Genomic DNA, 20,584 nt, shown 5'->3' with positions numbered 1-20,584 from the left:
AGTGGTGGCCCTCATTGTGTGTGGACATCCGAGATGGCACCCAATCCAGGCTACTTCTATGGCAGAAACGTGGTTCGGAGTTTAGACACTTACCCTCTCTTTGCTATTCCTGCCCATTTTTTGAGCTTGTTTCTTGGGGTGTCCCATTAATTTTCTCAATTAATTCATGCCCTTCCATAAATCCTTTTATGCTTTAAGTAACCAGGGACCATTTCGGTCCTTTGCATCCAAGAACCCTGACCCAACAAAATCTTTTAATCCAGGCTGGCCAACCACAGTCATAATGCTGCCATCTGCTGGACCAGTTGTTTCCCTTTTGTACCTCAGGAGAGACCATGTCTTTTAGGAAGCAGAAACTGTACTCTTCGTGGGGTGAGCACTGTGATGTGTCCCCCAGTCCTCCATCAATGGAGGACTTCTTTCCCCAGATGCTGGGAATGCTGTTGGTAGATGACCTTCAGCTGTCAGCCCCCGTAGTGACTGCCTCATCAGTAGAGAGCCACCTTGCCAAGTCCACATCCTGGGATGGTTCCCATGCGAGAACTGATGGATGTGGCCATCTCAACCCTGCTGAGGACAAATCAGAAGGGCCATTCTAACTCCAGGGCTCCCTGTGAGGTTTGCTGAGGCTGTCACTGGCTGTGCATTGCAGCTCAACCCCTCTACTCTATCCAACCCTGCTTCTTCCAACCTTCTCCCTTTATCAGGTGTTAATCTTTATAAACTCCTTAAAAAGCCTCTTACATGCAGATCCCATCCCAGAGTCTGCTTCCTGGGAAACACTGTCTTTCAATAATTGAAGAACTGGGATAGGTTAGAGTAAGTCAAGAATATATTTGCTGAAAAATGGAGTGATTCCTTTTATAAACAGAGAGGCTCCCCTTCTCTTCCTTAAGATGGATCGCCACTTCTGTTCTGGATCCCATCTCTTCTCACCAACTCTTGCTTCTCTGTAGACCTCACTTTACTCTCTTCCTCAAATCTCTTACATATCCGCAATCCTTAAATATGGGAGTACCTCAGGGTTTCATCCCTGGACATCTTTTCTAGATGGTATCAACCACCAGCGTGAGTTGTCAGCTTCAAAGTCAATTGACAAGTCTGTTTTTTATGTCCCCAACATCTACAACGGTGCTTGGCACTTATTAGTCACTCAATAAATACTCCTATTATTGACTGCAAGTTCATATCCTTTACATTTCTCTTTTGGGGAAAAGAAAGCTAACCTAGTAGCAGCATGGAAAAATTTTGAAGAAAAGAAGGTTTATGTTAAGCTTCCGAGGTGACCTGGGTTTTCTTTGCTTTTTTATTTTTTTTAAGACTTAATTTAATTTTTTTTTTTTTTTTTTTTTTTTACTTATTTGAGAGAGAGAGAGAGAATCTGTAAGCAGAGGGAGAGGCAGAAGGGAAAGGAGAGGAAGAGAGAAAGAACCTCAAGCAAACTCTATACTGAGCACAGAGCCCAACGCAGGGCTAGATCTCACAATCCTGAGATCATGACCTGAAACCAAGAAGAGTTGGCCGCTTAACCAACTGAGCCACCTAAGCACCTTTTCTTTTTTTTTTTTTCTTTCTTGGTATAGTCTCACATTTCTTTTCTTTGAGCCTTTCTTTGGTCATCTTATCACCCTCTAACTTTTATTGTTTATTCACATTACAGTGCTCATAATCAGTGTGACTAAAGTGCTATTCTCAAAGGGAAAATACTGTTTTAGCAGATACCAGTAATAGAAATTAGAAAGGTACTGGATAATAATCATAGTTATCCTTAAGTTAATTGTGCTTATTTTGTTTGGTTTTGCAAAGGAGAATGACCTCCACTCTCTCATTTGATGTCTACAATGCTATGAGGTCATTCTTACGCTTTCCATTTCATAGTTGATGAAATTGACACTCAGAGAACAAAACTTTTCTAACCCAAATTACACAACCAGCAAATGGAGGATCAGGAATCAAATTCTTGTGTTTCATTCCAAATTGCATGCTCTATTTTTTATATTATGTCATTGAAGCAAAAACCTAGAATTGCAGGCACATTTGGGGTGCCAGGTAGGGGAAGACTGGTCAGGTTCTAGCATATTCCATGGCTCAGTAAAATCTGTCTTGTTTACCAAATCTGAAACCTAGTTCCTTTATGTGATGCCTCGTGGAAGACTAAGGCTTCTCAGCCCTACTATCTAGCTGTATACAGGCTTTTCTGAAAAAAAAAAAAAAAAAAAAAATCCTGGATGAAATAGAAGTCTACCTTCATGTGGAGGATACACCCAGTTCATAGGATTTAGGGACATTTGTCATGGACATCAAAGTATTAATTAAGGTAGAAAAAACAAAACTAAATAATAGAGCGTAGGTGTGTCATCTGTACTGATACAAATTTGACAATTTTACTCAACTTCCATGGGAGCAAAAGCACGATAATGAAGCTATTTCTTTAAAATTGGAGGAGAGAAGAGTATGTCCTTCTTGGGAGAAGAACCAGGTTGCACCCTGATGGTGATCTGGCCCCAGGCTCAAAACGATTTATGTCTCCCCAGGGCCTGGTCTTACCCACAGAGCTCTTGGTTCCAGAATACCAGCTGTGACTATGCTATACTTTTCATTTGGAAACAAATCTTCCTTTCCAGTTTTCCAAGCCTTTCTGTCTAACCATGTTCTTGGCAAACTATTTGATCGCAGCTCAGAGATTTTAACCTGCCTGAAAAATACTGTGGATGGATTTTCCAGGAATGCTAACCTAGACTTGAAAACAATGTTTGATCTTAAGTAATAGTTTCTTTTTTCTCTTTACTCACTGTCATGCACAAAATATACCTCAATAGGCTGCTGACTCTGTGTGTGCGTGTGTGTGTGTGTGTGTATGTGTTTGGGCCCTGGAAAAGCAATTTCAACTTACTGATGAAGGAGAGAAGTGCCTGAAAGGATTTGCCCTGGTCTGATTGTTCACATATGGGATAGGCAAATTCATTATTGATAATGTGGAAGAGTTGGCAAAAGATGAGGCGAGAAAATGTCAGTATAGGCTCCTTGTGAGGAGGTCTAGGTACTACTTCTTAAACATCCGTACCCCCTGCTCTCTGTTACTCATCTGAAAGTCACCCTTACCCAGATTTTTAACCATTTCAGTGGAGATTTCTATTACTCTTTCCACTTCCTTACTGTTTAAAAAAATTTATTTGACAGAGAGAGAGAGAGAGAGAATGCCTGCATGTGCGCAGGCCAATGAGAACTGCAGGGGGAGGGCAGAGGTAGAGCGGGTCTTAAGCAGACTCCTCACGGAGCACGGAGCCTAGCGGGGCTCAATCTCACCACCCTGAGATCATGACCTGAGCCAAAACCAAGAGTCGGACTCTTAACTGACTGCACCACCCAGACACCCCCTACTTTTTTATAGCCAATTCTTCTTGAGTGCTCATCACCTGTTAGGCATTGTGTTAAGTGATTTAGGGAGGTCACTGCCAAAGCCGTACAACCCCAGGAGATGGGTATTCATTGTCATCTCTACCTACAAATGATGATGTGAAGTATGCGTGGGTTAAAAAACGTGTCCAACATCCCAGAACTAGAAAGAAGCAAAGGCTGTATTTAAACCCAGGAGTGTCTGACTCCAGAGACTCCATTCATCTCATTAAACCAAACTGTCTCCACCTAGAAGCTGCCGAAGGTGCTTGCATGCCGAGAAGTTGCCAAACCGTCTCCAGGTTCCAGCCTCCCCGGCGTGGCCTCCAAGCCTTCTGGGAGAGCTTGGTAGGTGTCTGTGTGCTTTTCAGACCAAACGTGGGGTGAAACTTAGTAACCTGGGAAGCCAAAGAGAAGATGAGTTTAACAAACACAGACTTTCCCTCCCACAGAACGGTGTTGCTGGCCGAGGGCTGTGATGTTTATTAGCAGTGGAGACAAGGACCTGCCCTGCTGAGGAGTTTTATGACATACCAAGAACTCTGTCTGTGGCCTTTCCTACTTCTGAGAAAAACAAATGCCAGGAAACAGGATTTGAGTGAGTAAAATATAAAATTGGTGTAGAGCACATCCCGGCTGGTGTAATGCCCTCTGAGGATATCAGCCCTAAGAAAAACCATCACAATCTTTATGGTTCAGGTTTTGGTTCTTTTTCACTTCCTTCTTCAGTTCTGGTTTTGTTTCTTCATTGCTTCCCCTGCGCGGGACACGTCCTTTAAGATGCTTTAGAGAGACACCTGGGTGGCTCAGCTGTTAGGGCATCTGCCTTCGGCCCAGGGCATGATCCTGGGATCCCGGGATCGAGTCCCACATCGGGCTCCCTGCATGGGGCCTGCTTCTTTCTCTGCCTGTGTCTCTGCCTCTGTGTGTGTGTGTGTGTGTGTGTGTGTGTGTGTGTGTGTCTCTCATGGATAAATGAATAAAATCTTAAAAAAAAAAGATGCTTTAGAAAATGCCAGATTCTCTAACATTATGGGGGGAATTACAACTTTGATGTTTTTAAAAGATAAGGCCCATATAGATGGTATGTATTGGGGGGACGGGGGGGTTGCTTTTTAGGATGTTTTCAGTTGCACACAGCAGGAAAAGAAACCCAAGTTGTTGTCATCATAAAGAAAATGTATTAATTTAAGTGACTGTAAAGTTCAGTGTTAGTGTGGACTTCAGGCTGGGTTTGATCCAGTGGCTCAATGATGGAACCAAGGCATTAGTTTCTTTTTATTGTTCTGCTTTGCCTTCCAAGGGCTTAACATCATTATAAAGTTGTCTTATGGTTTAAACTGGTTGCTGGCAGCAATGCAAGCCAAATGTCTTCTTGTTTACATCTGGGAAAGAAAGAGGGAATCTCCTCTCCACTATCTACCCGAAGTCCTTTGCTTAACTATGATTAAGTTACACATGAGTACATCCACAAACCAGCCATGGTTGCCACGTGAACTGGAAGAGGTTGGCTCCACCAGCTCCAGGAATGAGTCCAGACTGACTTAAGTAGTGAATATAATCTCATCTCCCTTCCTGTGGCAATTGGTTCAGAACTGGATGTGTAGCTGGTGCCTAAACCATGTGGGAAATGGTATTCTTTGGCAATAGTGAGTGTTTCTTAGTAAATGGGGGCAAGTCCAATGGATGCTAAGCATGCAGCTCCACTGTCTACTTTAGGAGGCAGGAGCAAAATATAGTCAACCAGTCAGCACTATTTAATTTTTTGGTCATTGACAGAAATTCTTACATATAAGAAAATTGGTTACACTATTTTAAACAACCTTAATCCTATTTGCATGCTGATTCTGCCTCTACTTAACTAAATAGATTATAAATTCTTAGTTCACCGTCCATGCAGAATTGAGGCAGATAATATAAGCTAATAGAGTCACTATTTTTGGCCAAAAAAGGGTTCAGGAACAGCTCTAGCTTTGGAGTTGTCTTGTTTTTCCTTAAAATTTTTCTCATTAAACTTCTCTATAAAATTATATGTACACATAAAACGACAAGAAAATGTTCACACCACATTCACTGCATTCATAAATGCAAAATTACATAAAGCAAATGTTAAACTTTTATCCGAGAGATAATTAATATTAACACTTTAATATGTGAGGACAGCTTACAGTGGTTGAGCATCTGCCTTCGGATCAGGGTGTGATCTTGGGGTCCTGGGATCGAGTCCTGCATCAGGCTTCCTAGAGGGAGCCTGCTTCTCCCTCTGCCTATGTCTCTGCCTCTCTCTGTGTGTGTCTCTCATGAATAAATAAAATCTTTAAAAAATCTTTAATATGCATTTTCCATGTTTGTTTCCCACAAAGAGCATAGACACATGTATAGACTTGTTTTGGCTGTGTTTTTTAATAAAAAATGAAATTATATCATGCATATTACAAATATCTTTTCTCACTAAACAATACATAACTGATATATTTCCATATCAATAGCTGTAGATATAACTTATTTTTTCAGTAGATTCATATTTGGAATATGTACTACAAAATTTATCCAACTATTATGTTATGCTGTTCTATTATTCATGGACATTCAAGTTATTTGCATTTATTTGCTACAGGAAGCAATGTGATTTCACTTCTTTTAACTCAGAGTGTAAATTATATTTCAATAAAGCTGTTATAAAGTTTATGTGTGTGTGTGTTTTCTTTTTTTTTTTTTTTTTTTTTTTTTTTTAATTTTTATTTATTTATGATAGTCACAGAGAGAGAAAGAGAGAGAGGCAGAGACATAGGCAGAGGGAGAAGCAGGCTCCATGCACCGGGAGCCTGATGTGGGATTCGATCCCGGGTCTCCAGGATCGCGCCCTGGGCCAAAGGCAGGCGCCAAACCGCTGCGCCACCCAGGGATCCCTGTGTGTGTGTTTTCTATCAATGAATCTATCCTCAGAGCTTGATCCTGTGCTTGACCCATGGTATCAATTAAATAAATGTTTGTTCACTTAATTTCCCTTTGTAACATGGATTTAAAACATTAAGCAAAGCAAAGTGGGTGGCTCATAAGAAGCACAGTTCAAGGCATTTATATATCTTCAGATTCTTTTATATTAAAGATTTAATTTATTTATTTGAGAGAGAAAGAGAAAGAAAGAACAGGGGGAACTGGAGGGGCAGAGGGACAAGCCTCCTTACTGAGCATGGAGCCCAATGCAGGGCTTGATTCCAGGACCCTGGTATCATGACCTGAGCTGAAGGCAGATGTTTGACCAACTGAACCACCCAGGCACCTCACACATCTTCAAATTCTTTTTTTTTTTTTTAAGATTTTATTTATTTATGAGACACACACACACACACACACACACACACACACACACAGAGGGTGGAGGGTAGAGACACAGGCAGAGGGAGAAGCAGGCTCCATGCAGGGAGCCGGACATGGGACTCGATCCCAGGTCTCCAGGATCAGGCCCTGGGCTGAAGGTGGCGCTAAACTGCTGAGCCACCCGGGCTGCCCACATCTTCAAATTCTTAACACCACTTTTATCAGTCAAGTTTTGGCAGGAAACAGATTTAAACAAAGTAATTGAGGTGTTAAATGAATGGACTAATTATGAGGGTAAGGGTTGGGAAACCAGTTTCAGAAGAGTGAGGTAGCCCAGAGCTAGCAGGAACTCTTACCTGACCTCTGAGCCTGAAGGTGAAGGAGTGGGAGCCAATACTGGAATCCGGAGAAGGGGCTACACCTGGAAGAGAAGGCTGACTGAACAGTGAAGTGGCTTCAGCAGAGGAATCTGGCCCCTACCTACCCATGGCCTGCTGGGAAAGAGTTCTAGGGGGATAACTATCCCAACCTCGTTCTTTGTCCTTTCATCCTCTGCTGCTGCTTCCCATTGGCCCATACTAACTGGAGAGAAAGGACACTCAAAGATGCTGTTGACAAAGTCAGCCTTTCCGGCCCCTGAGCAAGATTTGATGCAACAGTATAGAGCATAAAGCATGTAGTACCATATGGTGTACCTCTTAGAGTTCAGGAGTTGAGTGAAAAATGTAAATGTTACTTTCAGGTATAATTTTATACACACAGGACTAGAGTAATTTGCAATGCTGTTTTCCAGCAAAGACACCACTTCTTTTTTTAACTCTTTATTTTTACCATCAACATTTGCAATAAGAACAAATAAAAAAATTACAAACTCATCGGTATGGAGTCATATCTCTGCTTCACAGTGACTTGCAAAGGGAGGATTGGTAGATCTGCTTCTGAAATTCCTTTCTCATGAGCATCATTATACCCAGATGGACTAGAAAACAAGTTATCCCAGAAAAGAACTCCATCCTAGCTTGGTGGGACTGATGATGAGTGACATTGTATGATTCGATTATTATCTCAGCAAGCACACTCTGTGACAGAATTTGTACCAGATTCCAGGAAGAATACGAAGAGGAATTAGACACAGTCCTCAAGGAGCTCATTATCTCCTGGAAGAGAGAGGCAGGTAAGTAGATGTTTGCAGAGTACCGCGTAAATTGAGTGCTGGAGCCATGAATGGTCAGTAGAGTATAAGGATTATGTGCTTGTGTTTGAAATATGGTCCATCACCTACCATGTCTGTGACCTTTAGCAAGTCACTTTACATCATATGTATAAGAATAAAAACTGTGGCAGATTACAGTTTCTCAAAACGGCACAACAATAATTCCCATCCTACATGCAACATGACCTTGCTATCTTAGCCCTCCAACAAAGGGTAGAATTAAGTTTTCTTCCCTTTGAATCTGAGGGTGTTTGGGGACTGCTTTGACCAACAGAATAAGGTAGGAGTAACACTGCCAGTTCTGACCCACATTCATCTGGTCTGGCAAATTTTATGTCTAGCGTTTTGGAACACGGTGTGATTGCAGTCAATGACGAACACGGAGTTCATGTTAACCACCTGGCTAACCTCAGTAGAGTCCAAATCTATAAAACACTAAGGTTGGATAAGGTTGATAATAGAATGCAAAAATATAGGCGTGTAAGACAGAAGGAGTTAGGGGTTTGATGGTTAGAGATAGTTGCTCTGCCACAACACCTCCCAGAGCAGCAAACAAAGGTGCTACCTTCTAAATACTTAGTGGAAAATGCAAAGTAAGTCTACATTATGTTCAGACTTTAAGATAGATGTGCAATAAAGGTGGTTGCAATTTTCAATGGATTTGTTGTTCCTATTGCTAATTGACATTCTCACTATTTGTTACTTTGGAAAACTCAATCTCCCTGGGCTTTAGTTTTGTACCGATAAAATTGGAATAATGTTAGAAGCTATCTCACAGGTTGATTGTGAAAATTAATGAAACATTGTATGTTGTGGCTTAGCAGAATGCTTACCTGACAGAAATCAGTCAACACAGCTTTGCCAATTGCTATAGACTGAATATTTGTGTCTCCTCAATATTCAAATGTTGAAACCTAATCCCCAGTGTATTCGTAGTGGGGCCTTTGGGAGGTGATTAAGTTATGAGGATGGAGCTCTTATGAATGGGATTAATATCCTTATAAAAGAGACCACAGAGAGCTTCCTAGGTCCTTCTACCCTGTGAGGACACAGTAAGAGGGATATCTATGAACTGGGAAGCAGTTTCCCACCAGATCCTGAATATGCCAGGGCCCTGATGTTGGACTTCCCAGATTCCAGAATTGTTGTTTATAAGCCACTGAGTCCATGATATTTTGTTATGACAGCATGAATGGATTCAGGTACCAATTGAGGGTGTTAATATAATTACTGTTGATAGACATTAAATTAGTTGTCCAGGGGAGGTCAGGCTAATTTTGTAAACTTCCAGTTTAAAGGATTTCAGCATCAAAATATTCATTCAAGATAGTTCCCACTTATTTTTGGGACTATGGCACTCCCACCTCTTTAATGCAGGAGGTTTTAGTTACCTCCGAGATGTGAGTTAGGAAAAAATTGGCTCCTAAAGGATATTTTTATCTTTGCCTACTCAGAGGTCTGCCAATGACTGAGTTGAGTCCTAGAGAGGTGATTCATTCTGGAATTCTTTAGAAGGTCAGTTCAGCTACCCCAACCACTTAAATAATCTAGGATAATTTACCTAAATTCTGAACTTCAGTTTACTTATTTGTAGAATGAGGGTATAATAGGTTTAGGAAGGTTACACAAGACTACCTATGCAAAGCACCTAGTATACTGCCTGCCAGAAGGTGGTCCAAGCATATTAGTTTCTGTTCTCCTTGTTCTCATTCCCAACACTGTGAGTATTCACTGTAAACAGCTCACAACTGCCTGCCCTCTTCCCAGGCAAGGAAAGCCCCCCAGACCAGAAGGGTACATTCCACTGGAGCCAATGACTGAAGGATATAAGAGTACAAAAGGTTGACCTTAGCCTAAATGTGGGATTACTCTGAGATGCAATTTATGTTCCAGGGGACCACCATGGTTAAGCCAAGACTAGACCTTATCTCAATATTCTTTCTTCTTTCCTTGCTTCCTTCCTTTCCTTGCTTTCCGTGATTCCTTATAAATCACATTTATTGGCCACCCCAATTCCTGCTTCTAGAGATCCAAACCTTAGATACTTAATGAAGGGCCCAAGATAAAATAATTATCTTTAAAATCTTTTGACAGCAATTCCTGCAGAAACTACCTAAATGTCTTTTTCTATCTTGAGTCAACTCAGAATTCCTCCATTCTGCTATGGCCCCAGGGAACTTGCTTGATTACCAGGGACCTTTCACCTAAAGGAAGTCGGTTTAAAGGACTGACCTCTGCAGGTTTGACACCTCTGTGACCCTCTGTGAATGCCATTTTACTTCTACCCTCCTATAGTTTGTCAGGAAACTGGAGGTTATCTGGAACCCAGGAAGAATGTGTAAGATTTCGCGATGTGGATGAGCCTGTTTTTGAAATTGGTAGGCTTCTAGAAGCAAGTATTTTCAGACTAAACTCGCTGTTACATTTGCATAGATTTTCCTTTCTTTTTTTCTTTGGTTTCTCATAAAGTAACTTCTTGAGTCTGGTAACTTGAAGAGGAATGAAGAATTTTGTGAGAAAACATTGGATTTAAAAACCGTTCCATGTGGTACAAAATATGTCTTAGACATTCAGTAGGAAAAAGTGTGGACTTAATCATAATAGTATGATTTGGAAAGTTTCTATCAAGAGAAAACTGGGGATCCTGAGGCATAACCTTAAATGTTGATGTGCAAAGATTGTTCTTACAAGGGAACTTCAGAGGAGAGAATAGGTTGACTAAAAGAGGGTTGATGGTGGTGGGGAAATGGCATAGGATGGAGGGGTATAGAAAAAGGCTGAAGTAATCACTATGGACATTTAATAAGGAATTAGCTATTGATGGGTACAAATGTTATCAATAATCAGGCAACATCTAGTACAGCTCTGGTGGTAGGAATTTAGTAGAGCCAAATTCATTCATTCCATCATGTATGTGTTCAATACAATTAAGTGCCTTCTATGTACTGGGTACACAAAGACCAATAAGACTTCTCCATAGTTTCTGCACTCAAAAGCTAGCTATAAGAACTGAGCCTAGCTTATTCCACTTACCATAAAGTCCTCAATGTTCATCCATGTTATTGCATATGGCAGGACATCCTTCTTTTTTATGGCTGAATAACTGCCCCCTCCATTTTCTTTATCCATTCATCCATCAATGGATTTAGCTTCTTTCAAATTACATGAGGTATCTAAAAATAGTCAAACTCATAGAAGCACAAAGAAGAATGGTGGTTGCCAGGGGTTGGAGGCAGAGGAAATGGAGAGTTTTTGTTCAATGAACAAAAGTTTCAGTAATGCAAGATGAACAAGTTCTAGAGATCTGCTGTACATCGTTGTGCTTATGGATAACAATACTGTACTATACACTTAAAGATTTAAGAGGGTAGATCTCATATTTTGTGTTCTTACCACAATTTTCTTAAAAAAAAAAAAAAAGAATGAAGCCCAGGAGCATCTTGATTTTGAATTTAACAGGAAAGAGAAATGAAAATTTGAGGGAATAAGGATTTTAAGGTTCTAGAGAGAGGCCAGGTCGGGAGACCAGGGAAGCCACAAAAACGGTTAAAATATGGGAAAAGAGGAAGATGCAAGTGCCTATTGTCACACTGAGCACATAGCAGAAAGAGCTGTCAAGATGGGACAGTAGGGACAGAGAGGGCAATTTCACAGTTTGCGATCCTTAAAATGGATAATTAAAGTTTAGGAAGCCCCTCCTTTTGGGCATATATATTTTCTCCAGTCTTTTCTTTTTCTATCTCATACATCCAAAATTCTGTATGAGTTCACCAATTTTTCTCCCTCCCCTGCCCAGTGAGAGATTGTTTTATCCTGGTCAATCTGATTCTTTTTTAAAGGCATACTTATGAAAATAAGAAGAGACAGAGACAGGATGGGAGGAGTGGAAGGAAATGGAAAACAGAAATTCTTTGGGTTCTCCTTTATGTGGAGAATTTGAAGGATACGACAGGCAGAGAGTGAAACTCAAAAGCAAATTATCAGGGAAACTAGGCCAACCTGCATATTAAAGAGCTAAGAGAGACATGGGAAGGAGAAAAAAAATCTGGCAAAATGGCAGAAAGAGGGAGAGAGAAAGAGGGAGGGAGAGTCCCCCTTTTGCAATAGTTATAGGATGGAGAATAAAAAAGGGGAAACGTGACTTAAAAAAAATTTTGCCTTGCATTGTTGACTAAATTTTCTGTAAGAGATGGATTCACTGAATTATATTAGCAATAGTTTTCATAACCGAACTGTTGCTTTGATTACTGAATTTAGTTGAGACTGGATCATATTGAGATTTATTCAAAATGCAGAAAATCTATCATTGAATATAACTTCAAATCGACCCAGTGGGGATCAAATATTAATTATAATCATCTCCCAATTTGCATGTGCAAACTAGCAGTAACTTCTATTAATGGATTTGCCCATGTCACAATATTAGTAAGTGATAGACTCAAGGATTAAACTCAGATTTGTTGGATCCGTAGGCTCTGAGTTTTCCACCATTTAAAAATGGAATGACTCAAAAAGAGAATTTATTTCAAGGAATAATAGCCTTGTATATGTGTGACTACAATGGAGTAGCACGTAGTCACCAAAATTAGAAGAAATGGACAAATGTCAAGCCTGCAGATGTGTAGATGGTGATATTTTGGCAGATAGTGGGGCAACAAAGAAATCATAAGTCAGATTTACAGAGCATTTATTCAAATCTCATCTCACTATCACCACATACTCAATAAATATTTATCCCTTAATGAAAATGAGTTAAAATCCTGGGGTCGATAGATACCCACGAGGAAGAGAATGGTTCATGAAGATGGCATAGGCTTACCAATGAGGGGATTGTTAAGCAGTGGTAGGGCAGTAGCAGAATGATCTTCCCCTCTATGAAATAAATGGGGTAGAAGATAGGTCAAAGAGAGAAGCCATATATATATGTTTTTTTTTTTTTGACAGTACACATCTTGAGATAATTTCTCTGAATCATCCCTTTTTTAAAAAGATTTTATTTATTTATTAATGAGAGAGAGAGAGAGAGAGAGAGAGAGGAAGAGACATAGGCAGAGGGAGAAGCAGGCTCCCTCAGGGAGCCTGATGTGGGGCTCAATCCCAGGACCCCAGGATCACAACCTGAGCCAAAGACAGATGTTCAACCACTGAGCCACCCAGTTGCCCCTTCTCTGAATCTTCCAAACTTTCTGTAATGATGTTATATTCTTTTTTGACTTTTATTTTTTTATTTTTATTTCTTTAGAGAGAGAGACAGAGACAGAGAGAGTTTTAAGCAGGCTCCATGCTCAGTGGTGCAGCCCAACACCAGGCTTGAGTTCACAACCCTGAGGTCATGACCTGAGCCACTTAATGGATTGAGACATCCAGGTGCATGTATTTTTTGACTTTTAAAAACTATCTTTAAGATGAAAGCTATCACATGAGTTCCAGAAGCCAAGTCTTAATTCTGTTATTTCTTAAGTGTGTGACCTTTGACAAGTTACCTAACTATTGGCAGTTTGGGTTTCTTGATCTATAAAATAAAACTTATAATAGTACATCCTATTAAGATCAGTATGTGGTATTTATTATCTCATTTACATAAACTATGTGTATAAGACTTTGTAAATGTAAACTAAAAAACATTCTACAAATGCTAGTTTTACTAATAATGAGAGAACTTTTGTGTTCATATAATATTGTAAATAGTTTTCCTATTTCATAATTCTCGCACTTAGTCTGTCTAATGCACAAAATTCTACCAAACTGATGTATCATAAGTAATTTAGGTTGTGAAATTCAGTGATGACTTAGGGCACCAAGGAAGTGTTGCCATCAGGTATGAACATAGTTCTCTCTGACCTCAAAACTATGCCATTAATACAATATTGCCTAAAAAGGGAAATGACTGTGCTGTAGTTACCCAAAAGCTCTATCTCTGAAGCATAAGGAACACAAAGGAGGAAAGGTAACTCTGCAAGGATAGAGCATAAATCTAAAACTGCCAATGTCCTCAGCTAGGAAAGAAAGAAAGTGTTTGTGTGTGTTGGGTGTGAGAAAGGATAAAAAGTATAAAAATAAGTTTTGCCTGGCCCAGCTGACCGAGGGACAAGGGACAAAGAGCAGACCTCATTTTGGAATCAAGGCTTCAGTACATTTGCAGCTCAAGGTTGAGCGAGCCACCCCTTAGACAAATAAGGGGATGCTGGCTTATTCACACCAGGGCTGCTGGAGAGAGCCATGCGCTCACCTGGGTTGTACGGTCGGTGATGTGGAACACCTTTGAAATAACATTTGTTCCCTTTCAACTGTTATATACTGTTATTCTTAGGAGTTGGTTTTTTTTTTTTCCTCCCAAAATGCCACAGCCTTGAGTCTTACTCCTCAATCATAAAGACTAACTTGGAAGTGGAATAACACAGATTGCTATTACAGATTCAATATGAAGCAATTGTAAAAAAAAAAAAAAAAAAAAAAAAAAAACTTCAGCTCTTTGAGGAAACTGATCTTCGAACTTGGTCTGTTCTCCAAAAAGAAAGAAAAACGTCATTTCCTCGGGAAAGTTGGATTTATTTTCCTTCTCCAGATTGTGTGTAGAAGCTGTGAGCCAACCTTTCACTCACCAAACACCCAATGTTACTGGAGTGGGATGCCCAGAGCTGCAGTAGCGGGAATGTGTTAGCTTGCTCTCTTTCTTCCTTACCATCCTCCAACATGTCCCCAGCTCCACACTCTTGCCTACTGGGCCAGCCTGTATGGAGGCCGAGGTCCAGCCATCTTGGTCACTTCCATGGGACAGTGGTTCAAGCGATCAGCAACATTGATTTAGTTAGTGCCCATTGAATGCAGAGTGCTCTGTTGGGCTTACCATGGCATGCGGGAGTAAACCAAAGAAGATCCTTAAGGTGTACTAAGGATAGAAAAATAAATAAAATACCAACCCTGTTCTTTTTTTTTTTTTTAACCATCCCTGATCTTAGGGAGCATACAGTCTGTTCAGGAGATTATGTAGCCGAATGCCTACACAGAGACCAGGCAGGTAAGGTCAGTGAGGGAAGAAAGTCATGTGGGGACTCTGGGATTTTGGAGAACAATTCCTCTATGTAAAGGGGCAATCACAGCTCAACCCCAGAAAATTATTGCTATTCAGAAGGTTGGAACAGTGTGGTCTGCTGTTTTAAGAAATACTAAAAATCCAATTTCTACAAAAAATTATGGAAAATCTCCAGATTTTTAATGTTGTCAACTAATCTAAAGTGTTATTTTAAAGTATTGTTTGGGTAAAAATAAAAAATATATATGGGTTGGATACAGTGTGTAGGAGATCATTTTGTGACTGCCAACGGGAGACAGATAAGAAGGATAGTGATTCTTTGCTATCCTGCCTACTGCTGTCTTGCAGTGTTTTTTTTTTTTAAGATTTTATTTATTTATTTATTTATTTATTTATTTATTTATTTATTTATTTTTTATTTTTTATTTATTTATTTATGAAAGACACACAGAGAAAGAGAGAGGCAGAGAGACACAGGCAGAGGGAGAAGCGGGCTCCCTGCCTGGAGTGGGACTTGATCCTGGGACTCAGGGATCACGCCCTGGGCTGAAGGTGGGCACTAAACTGCTGAGCCACCCAGGGATCCCATTTGCAGTGTTTTTGTTTTTGTTTTTGTTTTTCCATCTTGCAGTGTTTTCAATAAACTTTTATCTCTTAAAAAAAAGAAGAAGAAGAAGAAGAAGAAGAAGAAGAAGAAGAAGAAGAAGAAGAAGAAGAAGAAGAAGAAGGTGATCCTATACCAGTTTGATGGCGTTAGGATAGGGAAGTTTCAGATGCTATGCGAGCAGAGGCAGGCACTAATCCTGATACAGGAAGTCAAGACAGGCCTTCCAGAGGAGATGGCGTGAGTGTGAACTGTGTCTGCAGAGTCCTGGCTGGTTAGAAGGAAGTGTAGTGGGTTGAGTTCTTGGCTAAGGAGACTGCACGTCCAAAGGCAGGGACATGCACAAGGCGGGATCTGCTTAGGCATCTGGATGTGAGTTCCAGGAAACGAAGGCTGCATACAAGTTAGGGAGTTCTGACGAATGAAGCTTGAGAACTAAGCTGGTGCCAGATCACAAAGGGCTTTGAACATCCTGCTAAGGATTTTGCACTTTATTCCGCAGAGTTAGGGTTTTTTGAGCAAGTTTAAGCAGAGGATTAGCATAATCAGATTTGTGGTTTAGAAAGACTATGCTGATGGAAAAAAGGCAAAAGTGGGTAAGTTCCGTGTTTCTTCAGAGGCTCTTTCAGTGATTTGAGTGAGACATAATGAATCATACCAGTGAAAACAAAATATAGAAGAGAGACTCAAATGATATTTTAGCAGGTAGCCTCAGTGGGGCTTGAGGAGAAAGGAAACGAGAGTGAGGAGATCCCAAAGAATCTTGGGTTTGTCTTGGGGGACTGAACTGATGGTGCTGAAAGAAGGGAGGAGGTACAAAAGAGGTAGATTTATGTTTGAAGCTCAGGGGTTCAGTTTCAGACAGGCTGAGTTTTGAGGTGGACAGGCAGAGATTCGCAACGGCAGGGTGTTCTGGAGGACCTGGCTGGAGGAGTGAGCTCCAGGTGGGAGGTATAGATTTTGATTAATCCAGGCAGTGGAGGGAGGACGTGAGATCACTCAGAGTACTTGGTGAACGCAGAAGCTGGGGATGGTAGGTCAAAGTGGAGGCAGGTAAAAGAAGTAGCCATCGAAGTAGTGGGGAGACCTGGAGAGGAGCTCTGCTAACCCACCACAGAGAGACGTAAGGAGGAAGCTCCACGTGGAGCCAAATGCTGTTGAAAGGCTAACATGTGGAGGATGATAAATATTTGTCTATTGGATTTAGCCTCAGGATGGTCATAGTTGATCTTGGCCCTGGCAACTTTGGGGATGGTGGGGGAAGAAGCTGGCTGAACATTGAGGAAAGTGAATGGAGGTGAGGAAGTGGAACAGGGCGTCCTGAATGCCCTTTAAAAGGTAGTTTGGCAATAAATTGGATGAGAGATAAAGGCTGATAATGGAAGGACTGACTATGCGTGGTAAAGGGAGGGATGTTTAAATTTGGAAGAGGCTTAGAAATGCTGATGTGCTGGTGTGCTGACAAAATGCTAATTGGGATGAGGGGGCTCAACTACTGAAAAGAGGAGGAAGACTGACACAGTGAGTGGCACAAGACAGGTGACCCCGTGGCCCTGGAACTTGTTTTATCCACTGTCTCTTGTCCTTCTGTGTTCCTACACACCCCTACCCCGGGCCTTGGTCATCTTGTTTTGTGCTTTTCTTTCAGCTCCTGCTTCTTGCCCACTTTGTTCTTTTTCTTTTTTTTTTTTTTTTAAGATTTTATTTATTTTATTCATGAGAGACACACACACACAGAGACAGAGAGAGGCAGAGACACAGGCAGAGGGAGAAGCAGGCTCCATGCAGGGAGCCCGACGTGGTACTCGATCCCAGGTTTCCAGGATCACACCCTGGGTCAAAGGCAGTGCTAAACTGCTGAGCCACCCCGGCTGCTCCCCACTTTGTTCTTATGACATATTTGCTAGCATCTTTAGACAACTTCTCTGGTTGTGGGGAATCTAGGAGTGGCTTCTCAAGGACCAGGGGCGGCCAGACACCACTCTTACATTTCCATACACAGGGCTGCTACTTAGGAAATATGAACAAATAGAATCTATACAAAGTTGATTTTGGGGGTACCCAGGGGGTGCTCCGTCAGCTAAATGTCCGACTCTTGATTTCGGCTCAGGTCATGGGCTCAGGGTGGTGGATCAAGCCCCCTGTCAGGCTCTGTGCTGGGGATGAGCCTGCCTAAGACTCTTTTTCTCTTTCCCGCTGCCCCTCCCCCACTCACACTCTCTCTCTTAAAAAAAAAGTTGATTTTCTTTTCCTTTAACATAAGAATACTAATAAATAGGCCACAGGGATGAAAAATACAGCAGAGGGAATATAGTCAACAATATTGTAATAATGTACAATGACTGATGGCTATTACACTTAGTGTGGTGAGTGCTGTGTAATGCATGGAATTGTTGAATCACTATATTGTACACCTGAAACTAATGTAACATTGTATGTCAACTATATTTCAATAAAAATTAAAAAAAAATACTAAGAATTTTCTATTTTTCCCAGAAGTAAAAAGTCAATACATGCAGTGGGTGGTCTGGTCTTAGGCCACTGATAACCTGGCAAGGGTAGAGGTAAATGTGTGCCTTGGCTACTATTATCATTTTAATTAAATTGAAAATTGAAGAGTAAATTTTGTGTCCCACTTTCTAAGTGATCAGTGTTCTCTAAAGGAAGAAGAAAGCAGAGAAGCTCATGATTTGGTCAGGTATTGAGAACTAAATCAACAATATCCATCATGACTTTTTATAGCTGGTGTTCACATAGCTCAGAAACTCTTTTTAGGTTGACTTTATGCTAAAAATGTCAAGTGCTGCAAATGCCAAAACCCCTGTCATTTTCCACCCCCAACATCTACCTCCAGCCTAACTCAGGCTGGATACTGAAATCTTAATGAAACTTATCAAAGTGTGGCCCCGAAAGCCCAGGCAAAATGAAGAAGGCATCCATGCCAAGAAGTAGTATTGTAGCCTAATTGGGTGGAGGAATGTATCCATGCAAGGGCCAGAGTAAGAAGGACATCCCAAGGTGGAGTGACCTATGGGGACTCAGGGTGAGAGTGGCACCCACTTGGATGAGGGCAGCCTAGTGTGGGAAGTCAGAATCCAAATGGGATGAGGAGAATGTCTGCATGGGAGTATATCCTGGTAGGGAATGTCAATGCCTCAGTGGATAGGAGGTCCTCTATCTGAGGGAGGGGTTGCTGAGAAGATGGAAGATTTATGATGTAAAATGGGGTTAATTATGTCAATAAATATACTAAAGATAATGGGAGCAACACTTCTCTCTATCAGAAAAAGGAGTTACAAATATGGAAAGGAATAATACCCAAATTAACTTGATGGTGTCGAACTGGACTTGGAAGTAAAATTGTGAACTCATGGTATTCAATATATAGGTATATAGAAATACAATGGTTGTATGTGTGTTTATATGTGTGTGTGTGTCCCTTCCCCATTTCTGTTCACTGAGAGGTCCTGGGAATAGGGACATCCCTATAGCAGGATGCATACCTAGCACTCATATCTTGGCTTCTAAATTTTGTTCTCCACTAAAAAGAAGCAGGGCTCTGCAGAGGAATGGCTGATTCGAAGTCTGGGGCCGGGAAAATGCAACATGAGCCTAGAACATCTTCTGTAAGAAAGCAAGGGAATGGTGAAACAGGGATGGAGACTCATGAAAGAAAGGAACAGCCAGTCTGAAGTGCTTCCTGCCAGGAACACTGGGATGGTACTAATGAGTGGTAAGGTATATATTTGCCTAAATAGGTGGTGATGGATAAATTCAAGTAAAATAAGAAACTAGATTATATATATATGAATAAATTGAATGTATGCTGAGGGATGGGACATTTACATACTTTTTAAACCACTTTCCCCCAAAACATTTATTAGTTTCAAAGTAAAAGAATTACTTAACAACAGGAAAGCCTGAGGACACCATTCCAAATAAGGGATAAAGAGAACCTCCTCTCTAGGAGGACAAACAGAAATCATGTGCCCCTTGATTACCTGCAATGAAAAAATCTCATCACATCTGTGATATCTCTGCTTAAGGTGGGTAACCTGTAATTATGAGGATTCAATATTAGACCCAAATTGAGGGGTAGGTATTGTACAAAGTAACTTGCCTATAATCTTCAAAAGAAACAAGTTCATGAAAGCCAAGAAAAAAAGCAGAGAAGTTGAGGCCCAGGAAAAAGCAGAGAAATTTAAAATTGAAGGAATCTCAAGAGACTCAATCACTAATGCAATAAGTAATTTTTTCCAATAGAGACAATCTTATTGGAGCAGTTGGTAAAGGTTAAGAGAGGCCAGAAGAGTAGATGGTAGGACGGTATCAGTGTTAACTCTTGATTTTGATGGTTGCACTGTGGTCATGTAGATGTTCTTATTTGTAGGAAATGCATCCTTGGGATATTGGAGCATCATACTTGCAACTGAATCTTGAATGGATCATTAAAAAAGTCCTTAGTACTGTATTTGCCATTTTTCTGTAAGTTTATGATTATTTCAAAATGAAAACTTAGATATACATACGTATCATATATATGTGCATGTGTGTGTATATATACATATATATGACTTTTAATTTTTTAGAGCAGTTTTAAGTTCACAGTAAAATTGAGGAGAAGGTACAGAGATATATCCCTTACACCCGCTGCCCCACATACGCACAATGTCCCCTAATATACTCCCTACCAGAGCATTACGTTTGATAGAGCAGATGAACGTGGTACCATACGTTCCCTAGGTTTGGACAAATGTGTAATGATATATATCTGCCATTATGGTGTCATGCAGAGTACTTTTGCTGCCCTAAAAATCCTCTGTGTTCTGGGATGTTCATCTCTCTTCTCACTCCAACCTCTGGCAACACTAATTTGTGTTACTGTCTCCTTAGTTTTGTCTTTTCCAGAATGTCATATAGTTGGAATCATACAGTATTTAGCCTTTTCAAATTGGATTCCCTCACTTAGTATTATGCATTTAAGTTTCCTTCATGTCTTTTCATGGCATGATAGCCC

The sequence above is a fragment of the Canis aureus genome, chromosome 14 (genome assembly GCF_053574225.1).
Source record: "Canis aureus isolate CA01 chromosome 14, VMU_Caureus_v.1.0, whole genome shotgun sequence".
In the NCBI taxonomy this organism is placed as follows: Eukaryota; Metazoa; Chordata; class Mammalia; order Carnivora; family Canidae; genus Canis; species Canis aureus.
Note: the sequence above shows the minus strand (reverse complement) of the source record.